We start from the raw sequence: 14,366 nt of genomic DNA, 5'->3' as shown, positions 1-14,366 counted from the left end.
ATTTTATAGCAGGAGGAAAGGGTGTAGGAGAAGTTCACTAACTTGCTCAAGGTCATTTAGCTACTATGTGCAGAGCCAGGACATGCACTCAGGTCTTTGAGTAACTGAGTGTTCCCATATGCTTTGCCACCTCTCCATGGGAGCACAGACATCTCAGGTTGCTTGTTGGTTGAGTGATGGTCTGGATCAATTAACTGAATTTTAATCGAGGAACTCGTATGATCTGAGGGTATCCTCTTTTTACCTGGCTGGTGGTACCCAAAGATTTGGTGTATGATCAACACTTAGGAAGACTGGTAACATTTAAACATTTCACTCTGTTATACCAACTTGTCCTGTCTAATATCTACCCTGGAACAGCCATCTGATTGAGTTCATTATTATCACCTACTGAGACACATTTTATCAGTAGGATTTTCTTCACCTTTGCTGGCTGACCAAATATCCCTAAACTTAATCCACCAAACACATCCCAAAATATAGAAAAGAATCACATTTTAGGGGCACTCATGCTCCCTCGTAGCATATCAAAACATCACCATATTGTGTCACAGGGGATGTGAGTAAACCTGGGAACTGATGAAGCTCACCTGTGTATGCCAACTTTTCAGAATTTTGTTTCAGGTTTTCAGGGTGCATGATTTAGAATTCTTAATGAGCTAGATTGCTGCCAGAGAAATATTTGGTTTTATTTTATACGAGTATACACTTCAGCTCGTATGCAGATGATGTCATCCCATATGAGATTTCTCCAATAATACATATGTTCTCCCCATTTGTAGGCCCTAACAGTGTGGCAGTAAAAATCCTGCCAAAATTTCACTGAGGCCATGAGTAACTTGCTTTCCCAGATGTATTATACATGACGATATGCTGGGAATTAATTTTTCTTATAGGTTTCAGCAATAAGAAGCCTGAATTTTATTCCTGGTAGGTTGGACAAAGGACATTGTAAAACTGGAATGTGTTGGGAGAAATGCTGCCTGCCTGTGAAAGAACCTAGATGAGTCAAGGAGAAAATATTTTTAAAAATTCCTTCCACAGTTCCATATCTCTAGTACCTATACCCAGGAGTACCCAAAGCCAAAATCCTTCAAGAATTGGAAGAAAAACATTGAATTCAATGTTTTTGAAGACTGTTTTTAAGACTCAGAATTAGGGTGCATAGTATTATTAAGTAGTATTAATTGTAGACCTCATAGTAGAGAATAATGTGAAATGGTGTTTTCTCAGTGCAGGATATTATCATCTCATCAAGATATCTTAGAACCATCAACCCTTTCTCTTCTGGCAGACTTTATAGACTCTGTATCTGCTCATCAGAGAGAAACACTCTGTTAAGGGGATTCTATGCCAATGATACAGCCTTTCTTGTCATGTCAAATGCAACTAGTTTCATTTTCTCAATACCCAGGCATCTGTGCCTGAGAAGCTGCCTATTTCTTGGTTGCAAATAGAGGAAAAACGAATTTTTTTTTTTTTTTTTTTTTTTTGCTGAGTTAGAACAGTTCCTCCCAGGGACCCAGCCTCAGGAGATGCTGAGATTTGCCCGTTTTAATATTGATATCCATCCTTTCTTTTGTCCCTTCTCAAGTTAGGCATCGTTTTGTTATCTTTTCAGTCATAGGAGCATCATCAGCCCTGTGTACTGATGGAGTCTGAAATGTAGCTTCTTCCTGTTTCAGTCTCTCTCGTATTACATATGATATATATAAACATATATATCATTTTTTCCCACTGTATCTTTGAGATAGACTCCCAGACGTGGGATTGCTAGATCAATGGAAAATAAATATACATGTAATTTGGTTGTGTTTTGTCAGATTTTCTCCATGTGGGTTATATAATTTTGCAGTCCCACCAACAATGCATTACAGTACTTGTTTCCCCACAGTCTTATCAAAAGAGACTATGGATTTTGCCTACTTGATGGGTGCAAAGTGGTTTCTTAGTGAGTTAAAATTTGTATCTCTCTTAATGTGAGTGAGACTAATCATTGTTTCCCATGTTTAAAGTCCAGTTGAATTAATTTTTCTGTGAACTGCTCATTCATTTTTTTGCTAATTTTTCCTGTGTTGCTGTACGTGGTTTTTAAATTCTCAGTTTTTAGGAGTCCTTCATGCATTAAGAATATTAGCCTTTTATTTATCAGTTGCCAAAATGTTATATCCAGTTTGTCACTTGTCTTCGGACTTTGCTGATGTTTCTTGTCATTCAAAAGTTTTCACGCTTATGTTGTCATATTTATTAATATTTTAGGTTGCTCCTACATTTTGAATTACCTGCGCTATTTACAATCCTTTCATTTTTTATATTTGTGATTCCTTTCATTTTTACATTTTAACTCAAAATCAATATGTAAAAAAATTGATTTCTCCTCTTCCACCTCTCACTAGACTCACTTTCTTCTCTTGACGTCCTTATTTCTATTAATGGCTCCCAAAAATCTCTTTGTCATTTGAGCCCCAAATCTCCAAGTCATTCTTGATTTCTTGCCTTCCCTTTTCACTTCTGAATAGATTTCTTAATTCTGTTTGTGATTTTCTTACCTGGTAGGGGAGAATTCCACAGAATATAAAGATTATAGAAAAAGTCACAAAATCCAGCCTCATTTAGGATTAGATTTCGAATGTGTTTTGGTTTAGAACTACAATAAATCAAATGTAGTATTTACTGGTCAATAATACAAACTGCAAGAATATTTTGATTTTTCCTAAGTATGATAAATCAGTTCAATCAATGATTAATAAAACTCAAATTCTCTGAATGGGTTTTAGAAAAAAAATAAATCAGTGAGAAATAAACTTTTCAACAGCTTAGGTAAGATACACAACCCAGGACCATGCCTGTTTCTGATGAATAGTTAACTCAGGTATGGGGCAACTGAGTGGCATATCTTGTTTGCTCTAAGAGCAAAAATTCCTGAGTAAAATGGTCCAACAGTTACCAAAGTATGATTCAGTAGGAGCCACCAGCCTCAAATCTGCTAAAGGTTACATGCAATTTGTAGAAGAAACCTTGAGAACAAAATGTCTTGGACCAAGAGTATGTGAATAAGAGTTTGGTGATTGGTGTCACTTCCACATTTTTCTTTTTTTTGCCTATAACACCCAATAAATAGGCTTATTTTCTTTTTTAAATTATTTGATGTTTTGAAGTTCAGTGTGGGAAACCTGTGGTCAATTTATATAAGCTAGTGCTTAATTTCTAAAAGAAATCCAGGTGTCCAGTGTCATTTGGTAACTGATTTTCTTAAGGCAAAATAAAGCTTGTGGAGAGCAAATATTAGAATGTTGACAGTGGCTTGTGTAGATGATAAAATCGGTGGTCAACAAGACCAGAGTATTATTTTCATGACTATTCAGAATAGTTCATATGTTTCTAGGATTACTGATGCATCCAAAAATTATGAGCAAACATACAAGTAACACTCTATCAAGAGAGTGTTAATTTTCTTTCATGTCAAAAGAGCAACATCTTTCTTGATTTTAGTTTATCATCTACATTTGAAAGAAAGCTTTTTTAACAATTGTCAGCCATTGAGCAAAGTGAGTTTAGCTTTAAAGAATGAATTAAAAAAGAACAGTTCTGACAAAAAAATAGCAAAACTACTTAACCAATAATATTTAGGAATAGAATGAGAAAAGTCTTAGACTTAAAAATTTGAAGTTCAAACTGATCATTGATTAAGAAAACCTGTGAAAATGAATGATTATTTATTTGTGTGATTTCACAAATAATGATAAAAAATAAATGCCCAAAGATAAAAGGACATAATGTAAACCAAAGTAGATAGGCTCACTATTTATTGATAGTTGATTTTCTACTCAACATTGTTTGACTCTCTGTTGCTGTGCATTACTCTACCCCAGATTATTTTGTGCCAGTCAGTGCTATAGCAAGTTGTACATGATTTGTGGCTGACAAACAAGTGACATGCATAGAAGCTATTTTAGCCCTGGTCGTACACTGTGATTGATGGAGAAGCAGCGACACAGTTTTCCCCAGTTGTCTAAAAGGTAGACACTGGGATCCTAGACAAGTTAGCTGTATTTAACTTTGTATGCGATTATTTATCAAGCATCAGTTTATAAACATTACCCAACATAAATGAAACCAGAGTAGGACATTCATGAATTACATTATTCCAAAGTGAATAACAGAAATTAAGAAATTAAACAAAACAAAAACAGAATCAAAAATAAATCTAAAACTTTTTATTCCCAGGGATGCCTATTTCTATCAACGTAGTAAATTAGATACCGTAAATGACTCTTGTGATTGAAACAATTAAAATTCGGGATAAAATGTACTTTGAAAACCTTTTAAAACACACTGATAAAAAGAAAGGAATATGCAGAGGCAAAATCAAAGTTACATGGGAATGTTGGGGGGCAAAGGAGATGGATACAAGTCCTCAGAACTGGATAAAGCAGAGAACCTAACAAGAGACTTTATAAATAAAGCTGGAACCCTGGAGAAGTATATCCTTTACATTCTTAGTATAAGGTAAGTAGGAAAGAAACCTCATTGTGAAGAAGGGGGAAAGCAAAGAAACTTAACTCTGCTTACCGTGATGTGGGGTAGAGGAAAAAAACTAATCTCATCTGAGACTGTGTAACTAAATTCAGCCCTTGTGAATATGTGTGGGCTGGACTGATTCTATCTCTGTGGTCTGAAAAACCTCAAGCAGCATGTTTAAAGTGTTCCTTGTTTGGAAGTGATCCCAAGCTAGGGACGCAAGCAAATATAATTTACCTTCGGAGAAACTTCACTTCAACCCAGCCCTTGAAGCATTTTTACAGAAAAAAAATTCCAAGGAAAGTGAGCTGCCGATAGTCAAAAATCACAAAGCATGTGAAGTCAGTCCCACGAGAACAGGTGGGACAAGAGACACTCTAACAGACCCACAGGGACTTTGGGATTATCATAAATTGAATATGAAATGGAATATGTCTAAATCAATTCAAAATAAGCTTGAAAATTCGAGCAGACAGGACTATTAAAAAAACCTCCCTACCAAATAGGAAAAAGAATCAAATAGAACTTTTAGAAATTTAAAATGTACAAAAAAATTAAAAATCCTATGGACGGATTAAATGTCATGTTAGACAGAGCTGAAGAGAAAGAAACTCTGTGAACTGGAAGATCAAACTGAAAAAATAGAGTGTTTTCGGACGCCCAGCGGTCGCGGCAACTTGGGCCAATCTTCCGCCGGCACAACTGCAGGCTGCGCAGCAGCAAAGGATGAATGGGGCTCTGGGAAAGGCGCTGTGTCTGAGGAATGACACCATTTTTAAGCAAGCCTTTTCCCTCTTGAGGTTCAGAACCTCAGGAGAGAATCCCCTCTGTTCTGCAGGTGGCATTCCTGAGCATCAGTCGGCACTACAGGTCACAACCCACGCACGGCATTGGAAGATACAAGCACCTAGTTAAAGCACAAGAGTTTCTTTCTCTTTTGCTTCCTGCTCAGCCCAGGAAGAAGAGGGGAAAAGTGGACGTGAGACCCATTAATCTGGGGACAGATTATGAATATGGGGTTTGAAACATTCACCTGACTGCAAATGTATGGCCCTGGCAGAGAGTTATGCCCGGTATGTTCACAACCTCTGCTACCATCTCTCCAGTAAAGTCGAGGAAAGTTATGTGATGCCCACCAAAACCGTGGAGGCATTGCAGTTGCAGGTCCAAGGCAGCAAAATGCTCCTGGACTCAGTTCTTACCACCCATGGGCGAGTGGTTCAGATCAGCGGTTGGAGCGCTACATTTGCAGAGATTTTCCTGGAAATAATCCAAAGCAATCTTCCTGAAGGAGTCAAACTGTCAGTGAGGGAGCACACTGAAGAAGACTTCAAGGGAAGGTTCAAAGCCCAGCCAGAACTGGAAGAACTGCTAGCCAAGTTGAACTAGCTCACTGCAGACCCTTTCAGGCCAGCACTGGTGATACTGAGTGGCAAGGGGAAGAGCTTCCTGGGTGGCCAAAGTTAAGGAGGAGACCCTGACTCTCAATATCATAAGTACCCATGTCCACAGCCAGGGGTGCCTCCTCTCCTCTGTGGAGGAGTGCTTGCCGATTGTCACCACTTTCCTTTGAGCCAACCCTAGGTATCTTCCATCTAATAAAAATCTGCTGATGATGGATAGATGTGTGTGTATGTGAGAAGTCAGTCCATCCTGTCGAGTGTATTTAACTAAGGGATTCAATTTCTCTTTGTCTGGTGCTTTAGCATATAAGCATGACCCCCTTCAGTATTTCTCCAGTTAGAGTGAACTCATCCTTTAAATCAACCTGGCATGGAGTCCCTTTAGTGAAGCAGACAATCATAAGTAAACTCTCTGTGGATAGAAGGCATAGGGAGGGAGATTTTGTATATGAAAAAACCCTCCAGGTAGGATCAGGGTCTGTCCATAAGTGAAAAAAAATTACCTTGTGAGGTAGTGAGTGACCTGTCATAAGTATGCAGGTAGATGTTACATAACTGCAAATTAGGGTTGCCTGGAATGAGTTGAAGCAAAGAATTAAAGGTTGATCTTGGTCACGTGTCAGAAAACTACTGCTTGTGAGCCAAATCCCAACAACTGCCTATTTGCTTTTTAAAAAGAATTTATTGAGGTGAAATTCACATGTCACAAAACGAACCATTTTAAAGTGAAAAATTCAGTGGTATTTAATGCATATGCAGTGTTGTGCAACCTCTATCCAGTTCCAAAACCCCATTGCCTGTTTTTGTAAATAAAGGTTTATTGGAAGAGAGCCCTGCTCATTCATTTACAAAAAAATAAAAACTGAAAAAATAGAGAATATAGGGACTTCCCTGGTGGCTCAGTGGTTAGGAATCTGCCTGCCAATGCAGGGGTCACGGGTTCGATCCCTAGTCCAGGAAGATCCCACATGCCGCGGAGCATCTGGGCCCGTGGTCCACAACAGCTGAGCCTGTGCTCTAGAGCCTGTGAGCCACAACTACTGAGCCCACGTGCTGCAACTACTGAAGCCCCCGCACCTAGAGCCTGTGCTCCGCAACAAGGGAAGCCACAGCAATGAGAAGCCCACGCACCGCAGTGAAGTGTGGCCCCCGCTGGCTGCAACTAGAGAAAGCCTGCACACAGAAACAAAGACCCAATGCAGCCAAAAATCAATCAATCAATCAATAAAATTTAAAAAAAAATAGAGAATATAGATCCAAAAAGACAAAATGAAGCAAATTATGAAAAGCAAAATAACTACTATGCTTATGGAGGATAAGAGTGATATATATACATATATAATGTGTGCTTATGGATTATAGGAGTGGTAAGATATATATATATATATATATACACACACACATATACACATATAATGTATACCTTATATATAATATCAGGGATAAGTAAGAGAAACAAAATGGAAGAGGCAATAGCTAAGGGATAGTGAATGAAAATTTATCCGAATTGTTGAAAGACACCAATCCTTACAGGTAGGAAACCCAGTGAACTGCAAACAGATTAAGGTACTCCACTGTATACTAACTAGTCCGTCTGCAAAATACAGGTATTGGGTTTCTCACAATGTCACAAGCTGCAGCTAAAAGTATGCAATGACCTCCATTATGTTTCCAATGTTCCCTTAGTGCTTATGAGCCTTTAGGGGAGTTTCTAGGAGTAAAGTTTTCTGTGACCAGGGGCAATGCAGACTTGTGAAAGGTGACTGAGAAAAGCAGAAGCGACAGGATCCTATTGTGGAGGGGCAGCCTTTGGGTATGTTTCATCCCTAGCATGATCATCTTCAGACATTCATGACTGCTACAGAGAAAAGGGGAATTTGGTTGTCAGGAAGACCTAAGGAATGAATGTGCTCTGCCTTACATTGTCCCTTAGTGCAGTCAGTTAATATTATGCTAATATACCAGTTTGGGGACATTTGGGGGTCAGAGAAACCTGTGCTCCATAAATTATAGGCAGTATGTTTAAGTTTGACCAAAGTTCTAAAAAATGCACAATTATTTATGAGTTGCCGGAAGAGCATAGAAAGGAATTGAATATTTGCCTGTGTCTGTGAAATAACCCAAATGCTGTGTTAGGGACTTTATATGCATAGGTGTTTAACCACTGACTGTCCTACTGACTGTCCTACGGAGAGCTACGAGGCCATCAGTGCTCAGAGAGATGCCAAGTACTTCTGTTGTTTACTGACCAGCAGCATCTTTTCTCTTCCTTTCTTGTAATACTACCTGAATTTCTTTACCTATCCCCTGTGTAGTTTGAGTGACAACGGCCCCACTCCAGTTCTTGAGGTGGGCTCTGATTGCTTTCAGTTAACTTGAGTGTCCTCATTTTCTGGGGGCAGTACTTACCCTGGGATGGTCCAGTCAGTGTGCCCTGGACCATCACAGGGAAGGCTGGGACTTGGGCTCCTTCTCTTCCATGACTGGGTGTCCCTTGAGGACAGGGAGTTTGGAACTGGGACAAAGACTCTTTTCTTGACCAGACTCTAGACAGACTCCTCTGAGCCCAACTAGACCATGTCTTGAACATCTCCTCAAGACCCAGTTTTAGCAAGAATCCTGCAAATTCAGGTTATCAAGAGAGACTCCCTCACCCTCACTATTTGATCACCCTCAATATCTAACCAAATTTCTCATCTGTCACCATCCCGCAGGTGATATGTGATCACCCTGGTCTGCCTTAAGCAAGAATACTCTCAGGTAGGTTTAGGCAGAATCCCCTTTTCCGCTGATGTTTCCTCTTAGTAATTTTCCATCCACTGACCCCCTCACCTTGCTTCTTGGCTATCAATCCTTAGTTTTCCTTGTTGTATTCAGAGTTGAGCTCAATCTCTCTCCCCTACTGCAGAACCTCATTGTTATAGTCCCTATAATAACAATAGCCTATTGCAATAGTCCTATGTCTGCCTTACTGTTGTAACAAGTGTCAGGATAATTTTTTTCTTTAACAACTGCTATAGCTACCTGGGGGAGCCAACGGGAGAAAATTGCAGAAAAAGAATGCAAAAGTTCAGATGACATGGTGAACCTCTGGACAACCTGGCTTGGGACCAAAATTTTTTTCTGACCAAATCTTTTTTTATTTTCTTTCTTTCTTAAAGCACTTTGGATCAGTTCTGTTCCTTTGATCTGAAATATTCTGAACTAGTATTAAATAGGAAATGGGATATTAAAATATGGTTCCCTTTGAAACCTGTACCTCTTGCTCACTGTACAGCTTTCCAAGTCATAAGGACAATTAGAAAAAAGTAACTCTCCATCCACTTGACAAAATAACCTCAAAACAAAGATCCTAATCCATCGTTTGCTCTCACAGTCCTGGTCCGTAAATGAAGAAAGAAAATACGGAGTTAAAATTAAATATATAGTCTAGTAGCAATTTTCATTCTAGTTGTTTATCTCGTCTCTTGACAGAGATAGGCAGAACAGGAACTAAAGGCTAATCAAGACTCAAAAGAGGAAAGGACTGAATAAAAGCAGAATAAAACTAAATCAAAATAGTTTGATATTGGATTTTCTACTTCTACCATTTTGGAAAGCCAGGGTGTTTCAGCTATCAAGAAGGTAGCACTTGTGGATTGATTTTGCTGGTTAAGACGAAACCCAAATTCTTTTGTTCTAGAGAAGTAATTTACACTAAACACCAGAGCCCCTGGTCACTACAAATAGCTGTTATACACTCCAAGTCAGAATAAAATCCACACATTCATAGTCATTAGTCCATGTGGACATTTGAAAGACACTTTTCTTTTAACATCTGTATTGGAGTATAATTGCTTTACCATGGTGTGTTAGTTTCTGCTTTATAACCAAGTGAATCAGCTATACATATACATATATCCCCATATCTCCTCCCTCTTGTGTCTCTCTCCCACCCTCCCTATCCCACCCCTCTAGGTGGTCACAAAGCACCTAGCTGCTCTCCCTGTGCTATGCGGCTGCTTCCCACTAGCTATGTATTTTACGTTTGGTAGTGTATATATGTCCATGCCACTCTCTCACTTTGTCCCAGCTTACCCTTCCCCCTCGCCTTGTTCTCAAGTCTATTCTCTATGTATGCATCTTTGAAAGACACTTTTATGGGCCCTTTACCTGAAGGGCTCATATGCCTCAGGTGCCTTCACTGAACTGCTGAATATCTATTACTGACATTAATTTTAGCAAACAGTTTCTAAGATATGACAGAAATTTATTTTAAGTACTCATCATTCTGATAGGGAAAGAATGCTCCTCAAATTTTGTAGACAGAAATCAGAGGTGCAGAGAGAGATGAAGTGCCCATTAATATCAGAAGCTGACAAGGAGAGTTGTATGATCAGCTGTCTTTGTAGAAGTTCAAGTCTTTTCTTGGTGTTTCCTCTGCTTGCCCTGGAACCACCGAATTCACTCAGATATTAGAAGGTACCAAGCCATAGAGGGGAGACCCCAGGATAAGCCCATGAAGTGGACAGAACTATCCCCAGGCAGGTGTTCCCTAAGGAAATGAATCGGATGCTAAGATCCAACCTTGCCAACCAGTAGGAACCATCTTTGAATGTAACAATAGGTAAGGGTCTACTGCCAGGAAGTTACTTTCTTTTGGTAAAGCCTGGTGCTTTGTCTCCTCAAGTTCAGTGGTGTGTGTGTGTGTGTGTGTGTGTGTATAAGATTCACCTCAAGTCACAATTAGCCTTTGAATACAGAGAAATTTAAGGTCTGCATCTATACTCATTTCCACAGCAACAGGATGATTTTCCCCAAGCATTGGCCCCAAATGTCAATTTGCTATTTTACTCTAAATTTTAAAATCATATCTTAGGTAATGCTAATTCCATTTGTAACTTTTCAGAATTCTAATAGGCATAAATAACCCTAGACCACGCTGTAGTGAAAAACGTAATCAATTAACTCATATCAATTTGGGAAGATATAGCTAAAGATAAAAGTAAAGAGCTGAAAGACATTTCCTCGTTTGTTTGTTTTTTGCTTTTTCCTTTTAAATATGCTTTATTTTTCCTCAGGCATATAACAGGACACTTGAATAAAAAGTTATGGTAGGGTAGAAATGTGCCTGAAACACTACAATGGCAGAGACATTGCTTATGTGTTAGTACCTTGCCAGATGTTGATGACACTGGATTCAGTCACATGCTTTCCAGGGTTGGGTAATTTTTAGTGAAATCTCAATTCTAATTTTGTTCTGTATCAAGGATCCCCGAAAAATATGTGCTCAAATAGTTCCCCTTATTGAAAAGCATCTATAAGTTTTAAAATATCAAATTCGATCACAAACTGTGTACATAATTGCTTTTCAAAGCTATCAGAGATTTTTGCTGTCATTTGATATTCAAAACTTTGAAAGGATTTTCTTCTGAACTTCATGACCGGATGATGGTAGTAACGAGACAGTATTCATTATGCTTCCTCTCTTGAGTCTCAGAGAAGAACAATAATAATCTTGAAAAATGATACAGAAAGGGCATGCCATTCTTAATTGTACAAATAGCAAACTGTCCCGGATGGAACTTTGTACAGCCTGTAACTCTCCACAGGAATTTCTGAAAACAACTGGAAGTGTTAGAATATTGAGGCCGGGAGCCCTGAAAACAGCGTGTAGCTAATGGCTCCATTCAAAGGAATTGTCACTCCTCTCTTGTCCTTTTCATTAGCCACTGCTTCTCTTCTGTTTTGCCAGTTTCATTTTTCCTCCAGGCAAACATGCTGTAAGGCATGAGAGAAGAGGGTGGGAGACTAATTAGTGTGTCAAGGGGAACTAGAAGGTATGGTGAGAAATTCAGAATCTCATTTTCTTTTCACGCCCTTAGAATTGATTTTGCTGTCACCATTTAAAAAATAACAGATGGATGTAACTCTATTGTTTGATGGAGATAAAGTACTTTCTTCCTCTCTCTATATAATTTGCTGCAAATTCTATTAACCAAGTATATATTTCAGAACCAAAATTATTAAAAATTTTGAAGTCTTAAATAGTTTAATTATGGCTATGAAATGAATTGATTTGCATTTGTTCATATATGTAATTACAAGTCCAGATAGAAGTAAATTAAAAGATACGTAATCAGATTAGAGTGCTTGCCAGAAAAGTAATGATTTTTAAAAAACTATGCATTAGGGGAAAACTTTGCAGTCTGCTATTAGAAGCATCCCATTTATGACATTATTTAGTTGCAGATTGAATCAGAGGTAAAGCTTTGTTGTTTGTTTTTAATACACCTCTAGACTCCCATCCTGGTGGAAAGTCTTGTTTATAGTGTGGTTTGTGACTGCTGACAGAAAGTTTTCACAGATGAACTCTTATTAATGCCGCCTTGTTTTCTTACTGAGGAAGGTGGTAGGCAGGCACCAGCTCTTTCTGTGAGCTACCTTTATTTAATACTGAGAAGCAGGTGATTGATTCCTTTCCCTTGTTATCATGTCTTGATTGATATTCACATCCTCCCCCATTGGATGTTGGCGATATGAAAAAGTTAGACTCTCTTGCCAGGGCCTCCTTAATCTGTGGTGTTAGGTATTGATTAGGTGAACGTTAACCCTACACTTCAGTTTCATACTTTGTTTGATTTACTGGTTTCTGTTCTTTTCTCTTGTCCTAAGTGATCAATTCTGTTGTAGGCGTGTTTGTTTCCAACGAGACTGTTTTCCTACAGTTTGGTTTGAAGAGATTTATTTATTTCTCATCTCCTTCCTCTGGAATGGTAGCTTGATCTTATTTTACTTTATTATTTATATTTATTTATTTGCTTTAATTTGGTGTCAAAGAATTCATGGTCTTCCTTTTGTTTCCCTTTGCTTTATTCTAGAAAGTTATTTTAATAATGATACCTTGTGGTTGGTTAACAGCAAACTTTCACAATATACGAATGAAGGCATTCTATTCTTCTTTCTACTTGGAAGGTAGACTTTCTTTCCTTCTTTCTTTTTTCCTCTTCCCTTCCTTCCTGTCTCCCTCCCTCCTTTCTCTCTCTCTCTCTCTCTCTCTCTCTCTCTCTCTCTCTCTCTCTCTCTTTCTCCTTCCCTCCCTCCTTCCTTTCTTTGCCTGGCTTCTTTTCCTGGCCTATTATATGCCAGGTCTGCTTTGGGAAACATATTTCAGTTCTTAGTAAGGGTTGGGAAAACTACCTGAAGGCACTGGATTATGAATCAGGGTCCAGTCCTCATACCCATAAACCTCAAAAAGATCAGACAGGCCAAAGGAGAACTAGGCAGGAGTTCTGTAAGGAATCAATAAAATTTTCTCCAAGTCCCTTTGAAGTCTGGTTTTCATGATCATCTGTGGAAGGCTGGACCAACATCAAGTCTTGTTCTTTTCACAGGGCTTTTAAAAACTGGGTTGAAAACCAGTGGACTTTTATCAATTAAAAATAATTGTCTGCCTTCTCCAAAGGGAACAGAGAAGGGAAATTGTTAGAAGTTAGAATAGAAGAACTGGGGAAGTACTAAGTGAAGAATGAGGGTGCAGTAAGGAGGGAAATCCCGGAGGCTGAGGGCTGGTGGAGAAGCACAGGAGCTGACCCTTGGATCAGCCTCATGGGGGCCTCGCCCTGGCTGAGTTACTCTGGGCACATCCCCTAACCTTTCTGACTTCCAGTTTCTTCCTTCATGAATGGGAAAATAATAAGTGCTTCCCAGGGTTTTGTGAGGATTAAAGGAGATAACATTTACCCTTGACTGTGCCTCCTTTGAGGGCAGAGGCTTTTGTACCTTTCTGTGCCCCAGAATGTAATACTGGGTTTGGCACCTAGCAGGTGCTCAGGAAACAGTTAGTCAAAACGGAGGGAAGGACAGGGAGCCCAAGAGTAGGGTATAGAATAAGTGGATCAGGAAGATAAGCAGGAAAGCAAAAGGGGAAAAATGGAAAAAACAAAAAAGCGTCGGTGAAGCATGGAGGGCTGGTCAGAACTCCAGGTTAAAATTGTGAAGCATCCCCAGAGCCACCATCCTCTCTTCTCACATCTCCTGGGGAGGGGATCTTCTGTGGTCTTTTTCTAAAGCCCATCAAAATCTAAACTGCAGAAACAGGATAGAAGTACATAGTGCTAGTACTGGAGGTAAGGCGTGAGTTTGTAAGCCAGACCCCACTACCCGACCCTGTCAAACGCTGATGGTGGTTTGTTCATAATCCCATCTCAGCCCACACATTCATGAGAACTACAGTTTCAGTGCCACTTACCTGCACTGATCCACAACCAACACAATTGTCCTGTGTCATTGTCTTATTTATTTAGGCTAGCAAACACTGCGAAGTGGTAGTCAGTTTTGTTTCTTGTTTTCTCAGTGATTTTTATTAATCTTCATTTGACACCTTGAGGAATGCTTGTGGGCTGTAGATGGCCAGTCAGAAAGGTCACCTAATGTCAGCTCGCCTGCGGTGCCCGCGGTGCC

General features: G+C 39.2%; 1 pseudogene; it reads left to right on the top strand.

Moving 5' to 3' along the window:
* The first annotated feature begins 5,172 nt into the window (after nt 1–5,172).
* On the top strand, nt 5,173–6,108 carry LOC132530818 (large ribosomal subunit protein mL48-like; annotated as a pseudogene).
* The last annotated feature ends 8,258 nt before the right edge of the window (nt 6,109–14,366 follow it).

This window comes from Lagenorhynchus albirostris, chromosome 12 (genome assembly GCF_949774975.1).
Source record: "Lagenorhynchus albirostris chromosome 12, mLagAlb1.1, whole genome shotgun sequence".
Taxonomy (NCBI): Eukaryota; Metazoa; Chordata; class Mammalia; order Artiodactyla; family Delphinidae; genus Lagenorhynchus; species Lagenorhynchus albirostris.
This window is presented reverse-complemented; position numbering and strand designations above follow the sequence as displayed.